Below are 26,273 nucleotides of genomic sequence, written 5' to 3' on the forward strand. Positions count from 1 at the left end.
GTGCTTCACAGGAAGGGGCGGTCCAACTGTTGTACATTATACTCTGCGTACTGAGGGTGGCTGACATGGCAAAATGCATTGTGTTGACTGTAGGTGATCCCTTTGTCATAGATCTGCCCAACTATGCCCTAGAAAGACACTTTGCCGACAATTTCCATTTGGAAGGAGTGGACACATTGTGTAACGCTGTCTATGGGTGCAGTTTCACCGATATGAAGGAACTTTGTGAAGACCTGGCCCCTTTTGCTACTGTCGATGTTATCATCATCGACTACGGTGGCATGCATGTGGGTTACATGGCTTGCTTACATTTGTTCCGTAGACTGAGGAGATTGCTGGATGTCGTGAATGTGCTTTTTCCCACAGGTGGTTTTCTCATCCATAATGCCACAAAGAGTATAGGCCACTGCTCATGGATGTTGTTCCGAGCCAAATGCAGGAAGGTGTCTCATCAACAGAAGCCTATATACTTTTTTGTCTGCTCGTGGAATGTTCTTCTGCAACAATGTATTCTTCAAAAAAGAAGGTATGCTGATATGTGTCTGGAACCCACAAATTCCTATAACAAAAGGTATATCTATTGCCCCAAACTTCTCTTATAAACCTTAAAATGTCTTTTTATTAAACAAATAGAAAATACTACTCCTAAAAATGATCACATTACATAAAACTCCATAAAAACAAAAAAACTAATTTTTCACAAAACAAGACACAAGAATAATACAAATACTGTAGGTTAATTCTCTTAATCACTAGATCAAAACCATGTGAAACTTCACATTGGCGTTGTGTTTCATTTTTTTATAGCACACTGATATTCTGAATATCAGAAACAAAAAAACTAATTTTTCACAAAACAAGACACAAGAATAATACAAATACTGTAGGTTAATTCTCTTAATCACTAGATCAAAACCATGTGAAACTTCACATTGGCGTTGTGTTTCATTTTTTTATAGCACACTGATATTCTGAATATCAGAATATCAGTGTGCTATAAAAAAATGAAACACAACGCCAATGTGAAGTTTCACATGGTTTTGATCTAGTGATTAAGAGAATTAACCTACAGTATTTGTATTATTCTTGTGTCTTGTTTTGTGAAAAATTAGTTTTTTTGTTTTTATGGAGTTTTATGTAATGTGATCATTTTTAGGAGTAGTATTTTCTATGTGTTTAATAAAAAGACATTTTAAGGTTTATAAGAGAAGTTTGGGGCAATAGATATACCTTTTGTTATAGGAATTTGTGGGTTCCAGACACATATCAGCATACCTTCTTTTTTGAAGAATACATAGCTTAACCGTGTGGTAAGAAGCGTATGATCCCCCATTACACGGTCTAGGCCGTTTGAGAATAGTGTCTTCTGCAACAATGACCTCATTAGTTGTGGAAATTCAGAGTTTTTCCAAGAAAATTGCCTTTTGTTGTCACCCATTGGCAATGCTGTTTTGTTTGCCTATCTACAAGATGTGATGAAGAGTTTGCTGTAATAATGTGATCACAAGAAAACACAAAAGCAAATAAAAACTGAAAAAAGTGTTTCTCTAGAAGCATCTAAAAAAAAAGGCTCTTTAAAGAGCTGCCCCTTACCAGGAACTCCCCATACCCTGGTTGCAAGTTATTCCCCCATGCCCGCACGCAGCACAAAAGCCACATCCGGGAATTTTGAGTATGGTGCCACTGTGGGGATTGTCCAATCAGGTGATTAGGGTGTGCGGCAATAGGAAGTAGGACTCCTGCTTCACTCGGGCCCGGCCCTCGCGGTACTTGGGGAAGCGCACATGCCTGTTCTGCACTTCTCACCATGCTGGCCTATGGAAATGGGACTTTAGGGATTGTCCTATCAGGTGCTCAGGGTGTGCATCACAGGAAAGAGTGCCAATAGGAAGAAGGACTCCTCCTGCTTTACTTGGGCATGGCCCTTGCAGTACTTGGGAAAGCGCACATACTCCAATCTGCTCTTCTCACCATGCTGGCCAATGGAAATGGGACTGTGGGGATTGTCCAATCAGGTGCTCAGGGTGTGCGTGACAGGAAAGGGCAGTAATATATTTTCCCATCACTATGTGTACTGACGGTAGCAGGCAGAGATGAAGAGACGCACTATCTTCATAGTCAGTGATTCCTTTGTGAAAATCTGTTCCAGCATGCTGTCAAAAAAGGCTTTCAAGGCAATTTCGATTTGGAGAGAGTGGAGGTTTTGTGGTGCTGTGGCGATGTGTGCAGCTTCGGCGCTGTGCTTGCAGTATGTCGACGAGTGGCCACTTTAGCTACTGTACAATGTGTGGTTGTGCACTATGGAGCGTTGCATTTGGGTTCCATGCCTTGTTCCTGTCTGTACCGTCAACTGAAGAAGGTGATGAAAGTAGTGCAGCATATTTTTCCCACTGCCAAGGTGCTTTTCTCATGTATACCACCAAGATTACCATGCACCTCTTCCAATGATTGCTGTCACCAGGTAAAGGTCGGAAGGGGTCTCATCAACAGAAGCATGTATACTTTTTTGTCCGTTCATGGGATGTTCTTCTGCAACAATGACCCCATTAGTTGTGGAAATGCAGAGTTGTTCCAAGCAAATTGCATTTTGTTGTTGTTCATTGGTAATGCAGTTTTCGTTGCTCGTCTACAGGATGTGCTGAAGAGTTTACTGTAAAAATGTGACCACAAAAATCACAAAATCAAACAAAAACCTGAAAAAGGTGTTTCTCTAGAAGCATCTACAAAACAAAATCTCTTTTCAAAGCTGCCCCTTACAACAAACTCCTCCTACCCTGGTTGCAATTTATTCCCCCATGCCTGCACGCAGCATGAAAGCCACATCTGGTGATTTTAAGGATGGTGCTAATGGAAATGGAACTGTGGAGGCAGAGGGATTGCACAATAACATTTCTAGGTGTGGTGTGTGCGCAGAGGACTGTTCTACAGAACTGATACTGTTACATGTGGAGAGCTGCAATGTTATCGGTGAATGTGCGCGGAACTTTTTAACAGTACGCAATGACAGCGTGCTGGAAATAAGACAGTAGAAAGGGAAGAAGGAATGTTTCTGCTTCGTTGGGGCACGGCTCTCGCCTCTTTCAGGAAACGCACATGCACATACTCCTGTTGTCAACTTGCCACCAATGACATTGGGACAGCAGGGACAAGCACACCTGCGGGTGTGGGTCACAGGAAGGGCCGTTCTCAATTTTCTACATTACTGTGCGCACTGAGCCAGACTGACATGGTTGCAATTACTTGAAAACGCAATGCAGCACAGCCCATTTGGTCCAACATCACTTACACGCCAAACCTATGTGGCCTGCTCATGTGATCTGAAAAGCTGCAAACAGATTGCAGAGCACCTCTGAAGTGTAGCCTTTTTTAGGGCTGCTGTGGAGAACTTGCACTCGGAAAACAGGCCTACATTGTTCAAAAACCTATTTACATGTACAATGGCCCATTGTTGTGTGTTTGTAAGCGTGTACTTTCTGAAAAACACCCCCTACGTTCCTCAACAATGTCCTTTGCCGCTGTCCATGGATCCGGATCATGTCACAGATATAAGGGCCCCTGCGCAGCGTGGGTGCGGTCGCATGGTGACGTCGCCACTGCTATCATTTCCAACTGCTGTCAGCAGGATGCATTTTGGGTGGAATATGTTGTGCACATGTGCATACCGTTTCTACTTCTGTACTGAATAATAAGGCGCCATACGTGTGCCGAGCATTTTTGGACACACTGGCTGTTTATAGGTTATAGCAGGTGGGATGTTTATCTGTATATGTACCTGTAGGCCGTGGATGGGCGCTGTGACCTAATTAACGTTTGTTCACATATGCTGCACAGTGGCAATGTTACCAGGACACAGAGGAACAGATACACATTTGTGTACTTGCACAACGACAAAATGTCCCCTCCCACACATAATCATAGGTGGAGGAAAAGATGCGGACATGCAGAGCGTGCTGGCGTTGTACGGATGCCTCCATTGCCATTGTGGATAGGCCAGGGAACTGCGGTTTCCATAGGACATCAACCTTTTCCTTAATTACGGTCATTCCAACAAGGACTGTGTGCCGCTGAGTGAGAACGGCATTTCAACAAAAAAACAATGTCACATATGCACTCAACAACCTTTCACTTATTAACGTTTACTTATACACATTCATACACACCATTAGGAAAGGGAAGGGGTAGCATAAGTGGATACTTATTGTTGGGAATTGGGGATTTCCTCAAGTTGGTTGTGAGGGGAGGAAGACATTCAGGTACCACCTTAACATCTCCCATCACACGGATTTGGAGGGGATGCCGACCTTTGCCATGGGGAAGGGGTACACGTCTAGGTCCGCTAGTGCTGTTTCATTTTGTCAGTAATACACCCTTGTATGCAACCTTTCAGGTGGCACAATTGTTCACCAATATTTCCACTTTGGCTTCCAGCCTGTCCCTCTTGCTATGCACAGAGTTTATTTCCTTTGCTATGGCCTTATGCTGTTGTGGAAGGGTTGCTGCTTGTGCCACCTTGTTTTCTTTTCCAATATGTTCTCTCACAGAAAAGAAAATGTGTTTGGTGTACATATAGCAATATACATTACATAATGTATGCTTCACAGTACTGTGCGTACCAGTGGGGTTAGAAGTGTAAGTCATTGAGTCATGAGGGGAATTTTCTTCCAGCCACTCTAGGGTGCTTGCCATTGCTCCGTAATATATGAAACATTATGCTTCTCTACTATTGTTTACTGCAGCACCTATGGAGTTAGTAGACAAACTTCAGTGTGCTTAATACATTGTAGTAACGTTCTGGTCTTGGTACTTTCCAGTCCGTACTCTCTGAAAACACGTTGTTAAAGAGACGTTATGGTTAAGTTACGCTACTAAAAAATTATTGCCTTTACTGAAAACACTTTGCTAAAGCAACATTCTGGTAACAGTGCCGTACTAAAAACCTATGAAATCCACTAACAAAAAACGTTGCTAAAGGGACGTACTGGTTAAGTTGCACTAGCAGAAACCTATGAAAATCAATGGAAAATCTTTGTTACAGGGACGTTATGGTTACAGGTAAAACCGAAAAAACACTGAAATTCGCCAGTTATGGTAAGCTAAGGATCCATAACTCGTGCAACCAGTGTGCACTGCAAGGACTAACACCCATGACATCAAAGATGCCATCACTAATCTCATTGATGACATCACTGATGACATCACATGTGCATTTAGTTTTCATGGAAAGCCTCCACAAGGGATTGTTATTGTAATTGTGGCAGAAAACTAGCAAAGATCATTGGAAGAACTATCATTATATATAAATAGTTCATTGAGCAATGAATTGCTATACACCAATGTATTATGGACTTCTTCAGTACATGAACCAACTCATGTGGAAACGAAGGCATTGTCTGCACCATGCCCCAGAGAAGTGTAATCTTCAAAATATTCTCATGCTACATAGTGAAATCATGAATGCTTTAGTTTTAGAGTTTTGTGTACTGTGAAACATGTAAGAAGTAGCTTCCATTGCCTTAATAACTACATAATTGAACTACTGCACAGAAAACATAAAGGCACCACAATGCATATAAATATGAGCATATACAAGGAAATTAAAGTAAGCAAAAAAGGAGCAGCATTACCAGAAACTGTTCATAACATAACTGATTGTCTTCATTCACAGAAGTGATTGCTTTGTTGTACGCTTCCTTCTTCCCCTATATGTATATGTGTCATATGATGTGAGTGAACCCTGAGGAAAGTAGTGCAAGAACATATGAGAAGGGTGCCGTACACAAAGATAGAAGTTTTTGAATTGTTAGTTCCTGACTGTTAGTGAAGAAAAACACCTGGCCTACTTATTTCAGTGAACAAAAAAGAGGGAGCTGCACATGTGATGTTGTCAGTGATATCATCAATGAGATTTGTGATTGCATCTTTGATGTCATGGGTGTTTGTCCTTGCAGTGCACACTAGTGGCATGAGTTATGGTTGCTTAGGTTACCATAACTGGCGAATTTCAGGGGGTTTTCTGTTTTACCTGTAACTATAACGTCACTTTAACAACGTTTTTCGTTAGTGAATATGTGTGTGTGTGTGTGTATATATATATATTACACTGCCTGCTGTGGTAGCAGGCATGTAGTTATGTGTAAGTTGCTCAACTCGTAGAAAGTGCACTTTTTGGGCGGATTATAACTTCGCTCCCCCTGTATGAATCCTTACCGAAATTTGAAAAAAATAAACATTGCCCGGTCTGAATTTTTGTGGCAAGTTTGAGGAGGTTTCATCAAGGGGGGGGGGGCAAAGTTATAGGGGGGTCCCAATTGTTTATTTGTTTTCCACAGACATAATGGAAAATAAATCTGCTCATGCCTACAGCCCAAACCGCTGCACAGATTTTTCACCAAATTTGCACCTGGAGTGGCAGCTTGGTCCCGAAAGCGTACTTTTGTATATTTGGTGTAAATCCGTCCAGTATTTTTTTTTTAAAACAACCAAAAATTAGGTCCACAAAATGTGTGATATCTTGGTTCGTCCACAGACTCACTTCCCTGCTCGGTCCGCGGACAGGCATCGGTTTGGCCTAGAGGGTGCTGTGATGTCTGTGGACATTGGAAGCACCCACTGATTGGATGCTGAAAAGCGTGAAGTGCGTCAGATTTTTGGAAGCGCCCGCCATGTTGGAATCGCGGACAGCGGCCGATGTCCGCGGACGTCGCAATAAAAACATAATAAAAAACACAACATTGCACTTGTCAAATTTATCAAAAAGTCTCTGGGGAGTTGAGGGGTGATGCTAAGCAACCATAACTCATGCCACCACCGTTCACTGCTAAGACTAACACCCAGGACATAAAAGATGACATTGCAAATGTCATTGATGACATCACGGATGACATCACAAATCTGCCCAACTTGTTTTTGTTCACTGAAATATCTAGGCCAGGTGGTTTTGTTCACTGACAGTCAGAATATTAAAATACAAAAGTTGCTGTATATCTACACGTTAACCTTGTCATATATTCTTAAAGCACTTTCCTTAGGGTTTGGTCTCAGATCATGGTTCACTTGCATGGGGCAATAGGTAGGCCTCAAACACACAATTCATTTGTATGCATGAAGATACACTATAATGCTATTAACATTTTCTGATGATGCTCTTTCTGTCTTCCTTACTTTAGTTCCCCTCTATGTGCCTCTGATTTGTATGCATTGTGGGTCTTCATATGTACTGTTTGTACTAAAACATCTGTGTAGTAAATCTTGAATTGTTAGCTAGTTATTACATGTTTAACATTACACAGTCACCCCTGACATCTTGTTACCAACATTATAAACACAACCCCTTGTAAGGACTTTTCATCAAAATTCATTTAACGTGTGATGTCATCAGTGATGTAATCGATGACATTTGTGATGTCATCTTTGATGTCCTGGGAGTTAGTTTTAGCAGTGCACGGTGGTGGCGCGAGTTATGGTTGCTTATCTTACCATAACTAGTGAATTTCTGGGGGTTTTCGGTTTTACATATAACCCTAAAGTCTGTTTAACAAAGTTCTTTCACTGAATTTCATAGGTTTTTATTAGTGTAACTTAACCATATTGACCCTTTAACAACGTTTTTACACTGAATTGAATAGTTTTTTACCAGTGCACCCTAATTTGCTACAACTTCCTAATATCATACTTACCCCAATATAGCAGCATTTTCTTTGCCAATGTTCGTGAATGTCTGACGTCACCGCAGACTTTCCGTACAATGTCACGTGACCATGTGCACGTACGCAGAGTGATGACATGTTCGTTAGCGGGTCCGTGCTTCGCGAACTAGTCAGTGCTTCACAAATAGTTCAAAACTGCATTTTCAGCTGATCTAGGAAGTTTCAAGCTGAAAATGTACCCTTGCACACCTACTAGACCTTTTTTTACTGATTTTCCATCAGCAATCCAGGACAGAACATATACCCGAAAGAATATTAGCACCAGGGGTGGACTGGGAACCAAAACAGCCCCCTAGAAATAATGTTCAAAGTGGCCCCATACTACACCTTTTGACCAAGCCCAAACACTTTCCCATAAAAAGAAATTGAAAATTAAATAGAGAAGCACACGAGAGGCCTGTAATTCAGAGGTCCACCAAGAAAACTCTGGAGTTCCCTGTAGGACAGTCCACCCCTGATTAGCAAATGTGCTATTTAACTTCAAAAATGGCATCAGCCATGGCCATCACTCCTCTGCCAGCTGGAGGCCCTGGACAACAGAAAAAGTGCAATGATGCAGAAAAGAATCTAGAGGACCAGGAAGATGAGATAGAGGAAATTCCTGCTTTCGGCATCCAGAGAGAATCATGGTGTGGCAGTTCTTTACCACCATTGGGGATGTACCGAATGCTGAGGCTACCAAGGTGAAATGCACTGAGTGCATCGTTGCACTCCGTCATGAACAACCTGGGCAGTACTCCTACGGGACCACCTCCATGTGCAGCCACACCAAAGCCAACCACTGGGATGCCTGAAAAAGGCTGTTCCTTTCTCAGGAAGTCATAGGATGTCTTCCTCTACCTCATCTTCCTTAACCAATACTGCCTCCACAAAGGCTACTCCTTTGCGGCAAAAGATCTCAGCAGATAACCTGCAAACAATAGAAGAGGCTGTTGATCCATATCTTTCCAAGACAGCAGCCCTCTGTATATACTGCAACACAACACTCTGCTGGGGGGGGAACAGTTTTGAAGTGCTTTTGATGCTGCAATCAAAGAGCATGAAAAACATTGCCCCTTACCGTGGATTTATGGAGCACACAGCATTTTCCCCTGTTGACCTGCCTGTCTGTATCTGTCATTGGTGCCCCTTCCCTCATTTCCCTAACCACCTTACTTCATGGCCTCTCCTGCAAAAATAAAAAAATAAAAAAACACACACAAAAAAAAGGTTCCTTTTGGAGCCATCTCTCACAGTTAAAAAATAGAACCAAAAAATCTTAGAGATTCCATCTACTTTCAATTTTTGAATAAAGTATTTAGACTCAATTAGATTCTCCAACATTTCCATTACCATTTTGTACTATTATGCTAATGGGAATAATGGACAATTGTATAGTAGAGAAAAAGAAAAAAGGACACAAACAATTTCTGTCACAAATACTTTTCTCTAGCATACAAAAAGGATCATAATCCATGCACTCTCTTAGCTATTTGTGGTCTCCTCAGTCCCCTTTCCAAGCCAGGCATCATTACAAGACCCGAATGTCATGTGCACACCATCAAACAGGACAGCTCTTCTACCCTTTTTACTTTTATGTTTCTAACACTCCCTCATTGACTGCTTTTAAGCACTCACACACCCATCCAGCAATCACTTAACAATAGATCTACATGTAACTGAATCAACATTTTAAACTTCCACACACCGACCACCACATAACATTGTTCTAGAAATATGTTCGATGTACATTTCCCTTACTTATACAAACAAAATTGAACAGTGTTGCTGTAAAAGGGCATCTGCATTGTGCAGTGAGAGAAGTGCATGAGTAGGGGTGTGAAAGTGCTGAAGGGAACCCGGCAAGGAAGTCCAAAGCAGTACCTGTGGGGTTTAATCAAAGGCCCCAAACTGAAGGTTTATGTGAAAAAGCCTACCTGTCATTACCAAAGGAAAAGCAACATTTTAATTCACAAAGCAATAAGACATTCAATGGACCCTTTCACATGAAAAAACAGGATTTTGAAAGACTGTCACAAAAACAGAGTTGCATGTGTGCTTGCAAGTTAAAGCAGTTTAAATGTGAAACATGTACCCCTGCTAACATAAACATGTCAGGAAAAAAGACATGGAGTGTGCTGACAAAAAGTAATGTATATTATGTTCTGCATGCAAAATACCAGAAAACATTTGAAATGAAAGGCCCACTTTGATTCCATGAAAAAGGCTCTGTAGGCCTGAGGCAAACCCTTTGCTTGCTGTGGGACAAATGTCACAAAGGACTCCCCCACAGAAGGCCTGGTTTACATCCCCCCAACTATTTTACAACAACAATGAAATGTGGATTGCCTGAAAGGTATGGAAACCAAGTTTCCTTTAGACTTGCTGTCTCTGGAAGACAATTTCCCTTGGCATGACCAGAATGTAAGAAGGGGGTGTGAAAACGGGGGCTACAATTAGGGGAGGCTGAAATTACAACTTCAAAGAGCAAACCGCCCACTTCAAAGAGACTACTAAAACAACTCTGGTCGCAGGTTTGGCCAGAGTGGCAAATGGCAGATGCCATGGAGGAAGGGAAACTCATATTTGCACATATGGAGATTCCATTTGTTTAAGACGACTATAATCATTTAGGGCTTTTTCTCAGCAACCACAAGATGTACAGATTACATGTATGTATCATTTATTGGTTAATTTCCAGGCGATTTTGGTGATATACAATTCATCCACACAACTCAGGGAACTGTAATGGCCATCTAAAATGGGTTTCTGGCTGATCTGAAAATGCTCCAAATTTTGGAAGTTGGTGAATGGGTGGTGTGTGAAATGAAGAATTTGGGAAATAAATTGCAAGTTCAAAACTGTTATGTGTTCTGTGAAAATTGCAACAAATGCTTACATGGCCGTGCAACATGGTGCGGACCTGGCTGTCGTCTTATTTAATCCCCCATGATTAGCAGAATCAGAAAATATATATCTTATGGCAGTTGTTAGTAAAATTATGATATTTTGCTGAAAACCTACAGTCTATAATTTAATTTGGTAACCCTTTTTGTCCTGTTAACCCCAACTTCTTTAAGGAAGAGCATGTCATTGTTCTTCCATCAGCCCAATCTTTTTGTCCAACCTTCCCCAACACAGGCCTTTCAGTGGATGGGTCTGAAATTGAAAATTCTTCAATCATCCTAATGTTTCTGTCAGACTTCCCCAGCCCAGACCAAATTAGGGGAGTCTAAACTCAAACTGCTAAATCACCCTGCATTTATTTTAATCCAAAATTGGGGGTGAAGTCATAATTGCCATATGCATTTGTCCAAATCTGAAATACCAAACTGCTAGCCTTTTAAGCATGCATGAAAATAGCAATTGCACAGCATGCACAGCACTACATTTGTAAATTGTTTACACTGACCTGTGCTAATTATTTCTTGAAGTGAAATTTGTAGAAAGTAAAGAATTGTGATTTGTGTTCTTTTCAACTCACTTGTGTGATGTATTCACGCTGAGAGAAGTTTATTGTGTTGTGCCACAGATACAGTGGTCTCTGACATTTCAGTGTGGGTTTCGTACAATCTATTTCAAATAAAAAAAAAATATCTATATTCTAAATACCCCAGTCTAATTCTTGGCCTAGTGTGGCACAGGGGAGAAAGTCTTGGTGATATTATATGTTGTTCAGACAGGGCTAATCAAAATCAATATTTCAGATATAACAGTATTTGGTATGGTGCTTTGACTGGGGGGAGAAAGTCCTGCACATGGTTATAGTGGTCCTCACTGCCTAAGTCCTGGGGAAGAGCAGTCCCAAGTGTGGGGTGCACTGCTGCCAGGCGGTGGGTCTGCAAGCACAGTGCTGAAGAAAGGGTGTGGTTCTGATATCATCTAGGGATGGGGCCTGCAACCTGTCAGGTTTATAAGGGACCAGGCCACCAGTTTCAACAGCAGTAGCATGAGTTTACAGGGAAGCGAGAGAGGAAAATACATAGAGAGAGCAACGTTTTGAAAAGTCTCCTGAACTTAAGGAAGTCCAGCTCAAGTCTAAGAGCTACAGGGAGCCTGGTCCAAAGATAGGCACAGCCAAACAGAGAGACCTGCCTCCCGCTCTCTGCTTCAACAAGCATTTAACAAGTAGAGAATCCAAGTTACAGGAGCGGAGGGCTCTAGCAGTGGAGTAATTAGGGAGACAAAGTTGTAAATAGCCTGGTCTCAGACCCAAAAAAGTCTTTTGGATAACATAAAAAGTTTTCAATTCCATCCTTTATGCCACATGGAGTCAGTGTAGATATTTTAGGGCTGCACATATACGATTCCTGGGATTCAGTCTTGCAGCCCTGTTCTGGATTAGCTGACGGGGTGTAGGGAAAAATGGGGGAGGGTAAGAAAGAGATAGAAGTCCAGCCTAGAACCTTGGGAAATACTGCAAGTAGAGAGTGAAGTGGTGGAAGAAAAACACCCCAGTTGCAGTGCATAGGGTGGTTAATGACAGAAGAAGTTAGCCAGTCCAGTCCCCGGTCTATAACGCCAAAGTTACGATGGAGCCATTTAATATGGATAGAATGGTTGACCATGTCAAAGATGAACCAAAGATCGACAATCACTATCCTCAATTGTACTACTATCATAAACATCATATACACTTCAATTATATTATTCCACCATATTACAAATATGATATACTCCCCTTATAGTACCTGTACTATCTTTACACATATTAGTATAGTGCATGTGGCAAGTGACCGGTTGCTTCAGGCGTGGCATATCGCCATGCCCCTAAGAATCTAACCACTGCCTATAACCATCACAATAGAATTAAACCATATAACAAGTATGCACAATACACCTTGAAATAACAATACTCACCCACCTCCCCAATTCCAATCATTTCCATGAACAGAACAATTCACAGAACACACTCCAGCACCTACAAAACCTTTTTTCACCTATAAAAAGAGCTCTATAGCAACTTTTGTATACTCCTCTGCCCTTTCCAGGCCCTCTTTCATCCACCAAATCACTCCAAATATATTTTCCAGACTGCTTTTCCTCACTGCTCTGTCTATGTACAAAAGCCATGATCCACACATCCAATATGGCCACTGTTAAAAAAATTATGATTCACCTCACATTTTTAAACATCCAATGAGCGTGCGCCTCTCTACAAAGTTTGATGATCATTCATCGAACAGCATCAAAGTTATAAATTGCCCACAAAGTACTCTTTCTATAAATTCAGCAACTTAACTAATAATATTATTACCATTCATTATATAAACAACCCTCACTCACCCGATCATCACTTTACATATATTCCAAATTCTCACGTTTATGTTTCTGATTCTGATACCCCATCACATTGCTGAATACAGGTATTTTTTATACTATAAATAGCTTCTATATTATTCTGTGATACATTCCTTTTTTTCAACCAAAATTGATAGTCCGTGGGCTACACGACTTTTCGAGGATCTGTTTACTGAGTAGTGTCCTCACACATCGGGCTATGTCTGCATATGTCCAGTTTCACGTAACACACTTTTAATTATTCCACGGACAGCGCACCCACTTCCCGACATTCATGTTCATGCACCCTTCGTCTCCCATTCAACACGGTCTGCAAACACCCGCCACCACACATCCCCAGACGTCATCATGTAACCATGCCTATGTAGCATTGCAGAGTGTCTGCAGACAGTGTACATCACCACGGACAGTTTGCAACTCCATTTCCATCCAATCTACAATATTTCAAATTCAAAGTTTACCCCGCCACAGCTCCTAGACCCATTCTTACTTGATCTGTCAACTTTTTACAACTTTCCAAGACCTACTTCTGGCTTGGTAGTCTGCGGACGGTTCCTCTAAAGGGACCTACCCACTCCTTTTAGTCATTCATAATCGTGCATAAAATCTATGAAGAGAGCTACTTCCAACAGACATCCAGAAGTTTAACAATGGCATCTTTCATGTCCATCCCTCCTTCCCAGGGGCCACTACCACCACCATAACCAGCAAGTGAAAGGCCTGCACAGGGCAACAGGTGCAGTTATATGGACGAGGATAATGAGGAACAGGAAGATTAGGTAGAGGAAGTGCCTACCTCCAGGGCCCGGATAGAGTCATGAGTGTGGCATTTTTTTTACCATCGTTGGGAGAGTACCAAAGGCTCAGGCTGCCCAGGTGAAATGCATTCAGTGTGGGGTCATATTTACACATGACCAACCTGAGCAGTACTCCTTCGGCACCGCCTCCATGCCCCACCACACCAAATTCAACCATTCGGGGGCTCTGAGAATGTCTGTTCCTTTGTCACAGAAAAGCAGTTAAATCCCTCTACTGCATCTTCCTCAACCACTTCTGCCACCATACAAGGATCTCCTGTGGAGCAAAGATCCCGCCAGCTCTCTTGCAGGCCATACTGGAGGGGGAGCAGTTTCAAAGTGCTTTTGATGCCGCAGTCAAGAGCATCCTTCAGAACACACACTTTTTTGCAAGTTCTTCCCCATGTTTGGTGTTCCACCCCCTTCCCAGCCCTCTGCACAAGCCACACCCATGCTCTGCTTGGAGTCTCGCGCAAGGCACTCGCCGGCTCACACAGACGTGCCGAGCCAGCGCAGTCTCTATGCATGTCCAGGAAAAGTACCACGCATTCGATTCCATGAATCGACAAAGGCAGATTTACGCACATTTGCATGTGCAAGCACCCTATTTGCCACGCAGATAATTCCATGAATCGGACCCATAGTGTCTGAAGACCACCGCATTGTCTGCGGACGGCATGACCAATTGAAAGGGGTGGGGAGGTTTAAACTAAATTTAAAGCATTCATTTTACAATGATGGCTCTTGAAAAGCCTTTGGGGGGGTTCCATTTTTCCCCTCATTTTTATGTCGTACACCTACTAAGAAAGGCTTTAGTATACACTCCACATCTTCCAATTTTAACTTCTTCACATGAACGTTTTCAATGCATTTACAACATTCCAAAGAAAAATCTGATTGCCAACATCAGTTAAATACACTCCATCACTCTGAAAAGTATTTCCACCATCCAACTTGACATTTTCATTCTCAAAAGATGCCATCCCTAAACCATATAAAAAAGCACATAAACCTTTATTGACAAGGTACCTAGCTTCTTCCATTTGGGGTGAAACCAAATGTGGACATATCCATATTTGCCTTGGATTGATTTGAGAAACAAATAATCTTTGCAGCTGGAAACGGTTCCATTAGGCTTCTCAACATATTACTCATGGCAAGCTGCAACGATACTGGACTTACACAGCCCAAACTATTGCCTCCACAATGCACAACAATAATCTCTGGATGTTTAAAGTGAGCCTACTCTTACATAATGGCAATAAGGTTGCCCAGTTTAACCCACAAACTGCATACCACAAAATGTCCACTTCTTCAGATCCAATACTAGCAGAGATGCCACAAGATTCAGTGTAACCCTTCAATGAATGCATCGAAGATTCTCCCACAATCCACACACTCTGATTCTTCATAGACAGACATCTTCACTGCACCCAACTAAAAAACACCTTCTACCCTCTCTCCCTATACATCACAACCACAGGCTCTGAATTGGCTGATCCCACGATGTCCGCTGACATCCACGACTGTCCACGGTCACCGCAGTCCCCTTTCCATGCCTACCACCCTTCAAGGACACAGATGGCACGTGCGGTTCACGGACTACTATTGTGTCAATGGACAAAATATCACAAGGCAGCCCTTCAACCTGTACTTTCCACAACCACCACGATAGAATTAAACCTGCACCACTTTTTTACCACATGCAGAAATTGCTCCATCTTAACTGTTTTCCACTCCACCACCCTATGCAGGTCCTCTTTTGGCCACAAAATAACCCCAAATGTGTTTTCCAGACCTTTTTCTCACTACGATGTCTGCGGTCAGTGGCGATATCCGTGGACTCAGTGGTACCTGCAAACCTTTTTTTATCTATAAAAATAGCTCCATATCAACTTTATTCCACCACCCCACTCTTTCCAGGCCTTCTTTCGGCCACCAAATAACCCCAAATGTGTTTTCCAGACCTTTTTCTCACTACGATGTCTGCGGTCAGTGGCGATATCCGTGGACTCAGTGGTACCTGCAAACCTTTTTTTATCTATAAAAATAGCTCCATATCAACTTTATTCCACCACCCCACTCTTTCCAGGCCTTCTTTCGGCCACCAAATAACCACAAATGTGTTTTCCAGACTTTGTGCTCACTGCAGTGTCCGCGGTCAGCGGTGTCTGTCTGTGAATCCAGCATGGTGACCGTTTGGAAAAATCTGACAACCAATCAGCGCGTGTGTACAATGAAGGGGGACATCACACCGGACCCTGATTGGTCCAGAGGCATCTGCAGACTACGAATCAGGAAATGAGTCTGCGTAACGTACCCAGATATCACTCATTTTTTCGGGCCTACATTTGGCAATTTTTTTTTAAAACGAGTAGACGAATTTACACCAAATTTACAAAAGCATGCTTTTGGGCCCATGTCGCCTCACCTGGTGCAAATTTTGTGAAAATCTGGTGAAAATCTATCCAGCGGAAAAAAATTATTCCATAGTGTCTATGAGGATTTCCACACATTTTGGGACTGCCCCTATCACTTTCCGCCACTTGACAAAACCGCACCAAACTTCACAAAACCATATACTTACCATATACCATATAAACCATATACTTTTTTCTCCAAAGTTTGGTGAGCATTCATCCAGTGGGGGCAAAGTTATAGGTCACCCAAAAAGTGCTCTTTCTATGAGTTGAGCAACTTAACCATAACTATAGGGCCGCTACCTGAGGCCCTGTAATGTATTTATTTTGGTTCACAAGTATGCTTTACCAGTGATTATATGTGAACTTATATCAATATTTCTTTGAGTACGGACTCACAGGGGTCTCACAGTTGTGTAACAGAAATGCAGGGTGTTTCTTGATTTAAGTAGATGTGAACGTATGGTGCTGACCGCATATTTGTTGCTGCTCTTTGCTCAATAGGTTACACAGCTGCTTGCTACTATGGCAGATTTATAGCACTCTATAAAACAAGAACACCCACTAAAGTACATATACCTCTGTGTGCTGCAATTGCAGCACATGCTGGTGAAACAAACCAATCCCAGACGTATCCATGAAAGCATACATATATGTATACCAATTCATAATGATAGCAATAGCCATTATATGACGTAAGTCCAAGAGCACATGATGGTAGTATCTGATCATGTGACGGCAGTAGCTGACCAATGCTGCCAAAGGCAACTAGAGTTGGGTTAAACAGAGGAGAAGGAACATGCTAGATAGCTTTGTTGCTATATAGATGCATAAGGACCAGAAATGCCCTAAGCTCTGCCTGGGAGTCTGTTTCTAGGTGTAATTTGTCAGAGGAACAGAGGAATTTGTTTGCATAGGGTATCCTCTTATGCCCATCATAATGGGAGGCATTGGTCAAGGTGGGGTGGTATGTAAGTCGGTTTTGAAGGTGTACCGTTGTGTTCTCTGAAGTGTGAAGGAAGGTATTTTTGTTGTGTTTTTTGCAGGTGGCACAGTTGGTATGTATGTATTATGACCAACATTGGAGATTTAAAGTGTTAGTAGAGAGTTAATGATGGGCGGAGTAGGTGGATTGTTATGTATGTCAAGTATGTTGATGGCAGCCTGCTGGGGTGGTGCGAAGGCTAGTTCAGTGTGTTAAAAAGCCAGGTCATCAAGGTTTTCCTGAGGGTCAAATGATCCTGTGTTGTGTTAATTTCATGTATGAAGAAGTTCCAAAGCCATGACAGGATGGTAGGAAAGGACAATAATTCTTTTTTATGTATTGTTTTCTAGAAGTACATTGAGGGATGTATACAATTTGGCCGTATCACAATTGTGCACGGCCAAATTGACAGTGGTCAATTTGGCTGTGAAGACAATTTTGCCATGGTCAAATCTGGCCAAACTTAAATACCCCTCAGCCCCCAATACATTCCCCCACCCACTCCCTACGTACCTTTTTGGCATTGCTCATCTTCTGACCCTGCAGCGTCGAATACTTCCCTCCTACGCAAGTCGGATCCGACACCACAGCTTCCGCTTTTCTTTTTTTTGTGTCCCCTCCCTCCAAAACTCCGGAAGCGGGGAGCACCCTTGCTACCCCCAAGGGCCATCAGTACCAAACATGGGGAGCGAGGGACACCCCCGCAGCACCCGCTCCCCATTTTTGGTAGTGATTACCCAATCTGATTGTTTCCAAACGATCCAATGGTACTGGCCGAATTTGGCCAGATTTACCATACAATCAATTGGAAACGAAGAGTTTGGGTACTACCCATTGTTGCTGGCTCTCATTGTTCCCCATGACTGCTAACGGACGATGTTTCTTTGTATGAACTCAGCCCCTTGCCCAGAAGGACTCTGTTGGTGATGCAACGTTCCTTGACGCAAATCCTTTCCTTGACTAGAAAGCCGAGGAGGGATATTAGTGCTTGCTCAGTGTGTTCTCTTCAGTCGAGTCTGTGTTCTGGATGTGTTGAAATTTCTTAGTTAGGTAGCCCGGCATGCCCAGATAAATACTGATTGCAAAGTCAATTCTATAAAGTTAGCAAGAGATAATGGAAAGGGTCCTCTGAGGGAAGGTCAGAGGCTCATAATCCGCCTGATCGAGCATAGGTGGTGGAAATATTTCTTTATGACAGTTTTGATTTGTGGTTTCAAAATAAGTCCACTTTCCATAAAAATCCAAAGATTCTTAATCACCTTTCAGGTAGCAGCCAACTTCTGTAGGTCAGGGTGGTGCTTCTTGTTGTGAATTGTGGTGAGGAATGATCAGGGTTTCTGTCTTGTTTGCATTTACCTTAAGAATGTTATAAGTCAGCCAGGTGTTTGCTTGAGTGGGGCAGTTGGTGAGGGACTTTGTCCTAATTAATGGCTGTTCCTTTGTCATCTGCATAGTTGCTGATGGTGTGTCCATGTCTTTTAATGATTCTCATCATTGAAACCAGGTTTATGTTGAAGTGCAGAGGTGAAAGGCTTGATCCTTGTAATAAGCCACTGCTTATGTTACAGGGGGTTGAACTCAATGGAAGTAGCCTGGTGGTTATAGCTATGTCCAATTAGAGGGATATCATCCATTGTATTGTGGTGTTGCACAATCCATTTTCTTCCGGCCCACTAAATTGTGATGTGCATGTAACAGGGTCAAAAGCCACTGAGATGTCTAAGAGAGTGAGGGCTGATGGGATGTTGGCATCAGCATTGAATTTAAGATCGCCCCAGATGAAACGAAGTTCAGATTCCATTCCACTGATTGGTCTGAAACCAACTTGTGTATGGTCCAGTATAATGTTGGACCCACCATCCTCATGAACGGGAATATATACATAGCTTTCAAGGAGTTTAGTGGGTATGATATATTGGAAATAGAATGGTAGTTTGTGGGGCTATCCAGGTTTCCAGATTTGTGAAGTGGTTTAACATAGGCAGTCTTGAACATTTTTGAAACAATTGTGGTTCTCAATGAGAAGTTCATCATTTCATGTAAGAATTAACCTGGAGTTTCCATGAAACTATATTGTACAAACGGATGTCACAAGGTTAGGAAGGCATCAGTCATTGTGTTAAATGCAATCTTTTGATACCTAGAAAAGCTGTTTGTATTGTGCTACAATACCCAAATGTCAGTGAAATAAAGATGGGTTGGGAGAAGAGGATGGGTGCAGAGGGGGGGAAGGGACTAGGTTGGTGACTAAACAAGATACCCATACTTCTGGACCATCATTTAAGGAGTATAACTTTACACTTCAAAATGGGATCTTTTTAGTAGCACATTTGTCTAGGTATAGGAATGATGCAGTGAACAACCAGTGACGGATGACACTAAGCCACAGGCTGAAGAGATTTAAAATCCAAACAAGCACTACAAGTCTGGCGGTCCAGAAATAAGGGTGCTGGTAGCAACGTACCGGCACCATTTCCGGACCACCAGTCTACGACAATGCCTGCAGGGGCTGGGGCTCCCAGCAGGTTTAACCTCCCAGGAGCACCGGCTCCTGCAGGCATGGTTTCCACGGAAGCAGCAACACTGTTAGCAATGGTGCCGGTGCTTCTGTGTCCCCATTCCCATGGAGTCCTATTGGGAATGGGGACTTACAGTTCCCGCCGCCTGACTTTTAATATCTTGGTGGCACCGGGATATCAGGCAGTGGAAATTGTGTTACCAGGTCAGCAGCAACCCGCCGTTAGCACCGGCAGGTTAGCTTCGACCTTGAATGATTAATGAATGTTTTCAATATATATAGCGCCAAGACCCATTATTGTGGCACACATGTTTGCACCCCCAGCCTCACATTTATATTGTCAGCAGGATAAAGGAAGTGATGCTGTCTTAATGCTTGTGTATCTATCACAAGCAAAGTCACAGTTATACACTGAAATTGTAGTGAAATAACATTTTCAAAGTACATGCTGGCATTGTACTGGACTGCGGAAGAGATATCCATGAACGCTTGGAGATAGGTGCTTTGCTCTTACATTGCTGTGGGACTAACTCACCCGAGTCAACACCCTTATCCATTTCCACCTACAGCTTTTGCTGAGTATTATCGGAAAGTCAATTCTTTTTTCAACGCTACCTCTGTCATTGTTTTCCTAAAGCACAAAGGGCAAGCTTGAAAGGTCAAGAAAAGACAACACTGGAGAGCAGTGACGATGGGCATCCAGAGATTGCAACACTTCCTGCTTCTTTAGGTTGAGGTATCTCTCTATCTGGGTCTAGTGACTCCGTCTGCATAGAACAGTGCATGCATATTATGTGTAAACACAGAAGACATGCCAAAACTATTGAGTTTGCCAATCAATACGTGTTTTCTTGCTGGTTAACAAGGACATATTTATGTCCCTCAGTTATACTTAATTCCAGTCATTGGCCCTCATTCCAACCCAGGTGGTAAGTTCCCTACTTTACCACCATGGTGTAAACTCTGTTTACACCATGGTGGATGGTGGATTTACCGCCCCATTCCAAGGTGAGTGGGGCGGTAAATCCCCAATCCCCATTTACCCTTCCCCATTCCCATTTTTGCCCCATAGGGCATAATGGGAGTTGGGAAGGCGCTAATTACGGCACCGTAATTAGCGCCAAGGACGCTTAGCGCCTTGGTACTTAACGCCTGCTAAAAGCAGGCGTTAAGGTGGAAAACAGGCGTTAAGGGTTAACGGCGCCGACGGCGCCGTTAAACCCTTAACGCCTGGGTTGGAATGAGGGTCATTGTCCGTTATACGGATGAGAACAGGTTTCACGAAAAATGAAGGGTAGCTACAGTCCCATAAGTGTTACCCTCCATCATGTCTTTAGAAGAATAACCAAAGACTTACATCTTCAAAGGCTAATTCTGGTTTTCATTATTAAGTTAAAGGGAAACAATGACATATGATCTATACTTTTTAGCATCTCCAATTATTAGGCCAACAGTTCTAATAACATAGGTATTGCCTCAAAAGAGCATATGGTTAGGTATATGATGACAAAGTGTTAACACAGCAAAGAGTGCCTCCATTAGCCTTCAATCCACACTAAATGAATACCTAAAACAGATGGCGGCCAAGATAGAAGAACGTATTCCAAATACAGAGAGGGCTATTGAAGAAGTAGCAAACAGCACAGACAGGACTGGTCCTCCCGAAGGCATACCTATTACGTCCCCAACACTGGTTTCTGACACTCAGAGGTGGATAATCTGAGGGGCTCTCCATTAAGGGTGAACTCTGATTCTCCCCCAAATCCTCATTGGGGAGCAGCGATTGGCCAATTGTCGATCACACAGCGGTTGACAACAGTGGTACACCACACTCATATGAGGCTGACAGTTACATTTCAACATTTAGTGACCTTAAGGCCCTGGAAGAGGTTCTGGTCAAGAAATTTTGTCTGGTCCTGGAAGGGATATCTCAACTTAAAAAATCATTGAACATCTCACTTACAATCACGGATGACCTTATTAGAGGGATAAAAATCGACCTGCTTGAACTAAAGCAGGCCCCTTTTGGTCATGTTCCTGCAGTCGCTACACAGTTAATTTCTCAGGGGGGCAATAAGACCACAGAGGAGGCAGTTAATGAATTAGGCAATAACCATATTTCAGGGCATCCCAAAGCCATGCTAGATCCATCCCCATGCAGGTGGTTAGAGCAACCTGATACTCATGAGTCACTGAGCAACCCCTGCCTGTATCAGCTTTGCATCTTGGCCATTCAGCCTCATTGGGGCGTCATGTAGTTATTGATCTCCCACCATGGCAGCTCCACTGGTTGGGGCCATTATTGACACTCATATTTTGGATATGGGTGTGCTGGAATCTACTGCTTCATCAATCAATAAAACCAGTCACTGGATTAAATACCATCTAGACGGCTCTAAAATAAACTTGTGCAGTATCCACATGGCAAGAAGAATCTCAAGGGTTGGTAAAATAAAAACTATTTGGTGACCGCTTTAGACTCTGGTTGCCATGGCAAAAACAGTATGGGTAGGGTGAATACATTTGTTCCATTGACCTTTTTATACCCACTGTATTTAAGTAAAGGGCATTCTAGAGCACCTTTCACTCTAAGTACAGAAAGATCAAGACCATCGACTAGCTCAGGGGAAGGGACTAGATGGCATGATATACCCCAGAAGAGATGACGGTTCCTGAGAGAGACCCCCGAAGAACTGTGAATATGTGAACAAGAGAGGCTGGTGACATCACAAGACATGAGTGTGACGCACTGAGTAGTATTACCAGAGAAGAGAATGCATAGACTTTATAGAATCTGATGGCAAAGTAAAGAATTGAGAAGACGTTAATGTGCGAAATGAAGAATGCACATGTAAAGATGCACTGAAAAAATTATAAATCGTTTTATAACTGTACAGATGCTGTAACGCAAGTAGACTAAGTAATCATGAGGCTGGCTATACGTAGTGAATATGCCGCCAATATATATATATATATATATATATGTGTGTAGAATCTAGACATTCGATGCTATAGTTTTAGTAAGCTCAACCCGTGGAGAAAGGAGGATAGCTGTGTGGGTGTGTCACAGCAAAGAATAAGCCGAAGCTTGAAGATGGACCAAAGGAAGACTGCTTGGCTTGGTGTCAAAGGCTAAGAGCAGCCAAAACTGGTTTTCAGTTCTTGAAGAACAAGTGAACGTGAGAAGCAAAATCGTTCTTTGTTAAGTTGCAAAGAGAGAACAGCATGAGAGCCAAGTTTCTTCATTTAAGACAATTAAATGCTATGAAATGGGCTGATTCATGGTCTTGTGAGTCCAAGATAGAAATAGATGTGGGCATGCAAGCCTGAACCTTGATAAGAACGTGTTCACACTCCCTTAGATTCCCAGAGAGGAGAAGCAACTACAAGGCCAAGTTCAAAGACAATCTGAATGGCAGACGGCATGAGTGATGAGAGATGATGGACTAATTTGGAGGGGAGATACGGGCAAGTCCACCCGCCGGCACCTGGTTTACCAGCTTACGTTCTGCTAAAGAATAGAATGTTCCAGAAGGGTACAAGTGTGCCAATCAATTGTAGGAGGCCATATAACGAAGGGCCTTATAGTTTGATAGCCAATGGTGTGCCGTGTGGCTAATAACTGTTGAAGATGACTTGCACTAAATAAGTGCATGAGTTGCCCACCTGACTTTAGAGACCCAATCACAATCCTTTCCCATATAGAAAGTAAATTTAGATGTTCCCCTTAGTCCTATCACAATCTCACGTGGGTTTTTGTAGTTTGCCACGTAGTATGATGTCCCGCATGATGAGTTTTTGCTATAAAAGTAATGTTTTTGTGAAATGCATTGAGATTGTGCTGTGCGACATCCGTTGATGTCCGTTGTACTCCCTGTTTTAGATAATTGATATAAAAACAGGCGTTTTTGCCAACTTCCTGAGTCGGTATTCTTGTTTGGTGTGAGAGTTATTCTCCATCCCATCAATCGTACGATGTTTTACCTTAATTAAAAGGACCATAAGGGTTCAGGCTGGTTACCAATGGCCCAAGCAGGGAGTACAGTAGCAAAAGAGAACTAAATAGAAGAAAATCACTTACACCAATAGTGTCCAGCACAGTTTTTTCTACCTAGAGCTGGCACGATGCAAGAGAGGAGATGGGGAGCGAACAGGTGTCGGGGCGATGGAAGAGGGGAACCAATCAGGGGACTGGGATAAGGGGTTTCAGAGGCTGTAACAATGCCCCTGACCTTGTTGCTGTTCCCTCATAATTCTATTGGATAGGTTTGGTGGGATGCTGTGGGTCAGGCTGTCTCCAACAAAGGGGTATAATTCACATTGAGGGATTTATCAACTTGTACCTTAGCAGATGCCAACCAATGGCATGCCAAAGTTCCTGCAGGTTAGCTGGTAATGATGTTATTGAAGAGGGGGGGCACTTGAGGATCATGATGTCCTAAAGGGGTGTTGAGGGTCATATTCTAGGAAATGTTCTTATGTACATGTAATGTATACAAACATATACCCACCAATTATGTATTAGCACATTCCCAAAATGGTAACGATTGACAAATCATGCAAATATGAGATTTCCCTTGCATGAATACTGTAGCCCTTCTGGGCAGATTTGAGAATGTATTACAGTTCAGGACTCACAAATCTTTTGTTCTCCCAGTTGACTGTTCAATAAAGCTTGTTTCTTCCTTGCATAGTGTACTCTTCTTTTTGATAACTTTTGTATATTTTCTTGGATCCCTCCTGGAGACCCTGGTATACACTATATATTTTCAGGTTCACTTTTGAATGTTGGTAATTTCACAGAAAAGTCAACCCAATAATATGGTACAATGTCCAAAAGACAACACACATCAATGAAAGATATGTTGTATCCAGTACCCAGGTTACACAATTAAAGTTATTCAAATTATTTCAACCCATTACACAATACATATGTGAGTGGGACGCTTGATAAGCTTCCTTAATATAATTCATTATATTTACATGGGATTTGGATGGATGTGTGCTATGATTTTGTCAAACTGTTTAAGGCACAGGCATATAATTTGGATAAAACAAAAGCTAGATTACTCACTTTACCAAAATTGTGTCATCCTGGGCGAATTACCTTTGCTTTCAGTGCCTCAGTCCACTTAAGTGTCAAAATTGGGGGTGCTATATAGAAATTAAACAATAATTGTCTATGTCAATAGTTTTAGCTTTGTTGGGCTTCTTCCATAAACCGCTGCAAGGAGGAAACACCAAGGAGATATAGTACAGAGTGTTAAACGGAAATCATATAGTGCCTCCTTTTGACTTATATTGGCCTAAGCCTAGTCGCTCTGCAAAGAAAACCGCGTTGCAAAGTTTTGATTCCTGATCGACTTTGCTGCCGTTTTAGAATCATCCGCCATTTTGATTACTGTTAGTATGATTCTCTGTTCTAAAATGGTGGACTGTGTTTTAAACTTGCAACTAAGCCTCCCGACCTTTGAGTTCTGTTAATGGTTAGACTGTCCAAGGGCCTACTGTTTTAACTAGGTAAAGAGACCTTGTACTACGAATGAACTGTTGTCATAGTATTGTCTACGCTAATAAGCCTCATCCACAAACACACATCGGTGATAATGATGTGCAAACGCCAAGCGTGGACACAGGCTGAACTACATTGTGTTAGGATATAGACTAAGGCTTACTGTAGGATCCAAGAATATACATCGCCATTGTAACTTGATGGAAATGCAAACTCATGTAATCCTTCTGCATATTATTGTATAAGCTGAATGTTAACTCGGCACAAACTCTAGACCGCATATTATTAACATGAAGAGGGGCTGGACAATATTATTCAGAAATGTATAAAAACACAAATGTTCTGATGTCCAGCACTCTCTCTCCTCTCTTTGATGGGCTGGTACTCATTGTGGGGTGTTGAGAGCCAGATAGCTATCTGTTTCTATGTTTCTTTGTAAACTGCGCAGAATAAATGATCTGTGAATCTTAATAGCCCGTGTTTTATATATTTCAATTTGTGGTACTCAGCCTCGATATTTCCTTTTGCTTTAACAGGTGGCGCCTGAATAGGGACCCTCAAGATTGATGCCATCTCGTTGAAGGGTTGATGCGGCTATCGGACCGGGATCGGACGGTGAGAAAGGGGGCCCCTTCTTAGATGAGACGCGACACCTCAACAGTACTGCACGACCCGATCCCCGGACGGTGAACACATGATCCGAGACGGCATCTTGACAAGAGTCCATAAATCGAGGCGGGCAGTTTTGCCGAAATCACCAACCACGAGGGTCCTTTGTTGTCCTTAGTAATCCGATCGGACCTCCCTTAGTTCTTTTATCAGGTGAGTTGTGCCGTCGATTCCTAAGTATCCTGATATTTGATTTGGCGTATTTTCCTCGCGAGCACAATTATTGACCAGGTAACACCAGAAATCAGATATGCCTGAGAAATTGTCTGCCTGTTTCAGGGCATTATTCCGCAGAGACAGAAAATCTTTGGAATTTGGCCGTCCGGCGCCACAGGAGGGGTTACCGGCGTGTACTATGTACTGTAAGTACGGCATTGGTAGTATAG

This window comes from Ambystoma mexicanum, chromosome 3q (assembly GCF_040938575.1).
Source record: "Ambystoma mexicanum isolate Mex_15411 chromosome 3q, UKY_AmexF1_1, whole genome shotgun sequence".
Lineage (NCBI taxonomy): Eukaryota > Metazoa > Chordata > Amphibia > Caudata > Ambystomatidae > Ambystoma > Ambystoma mexicanum.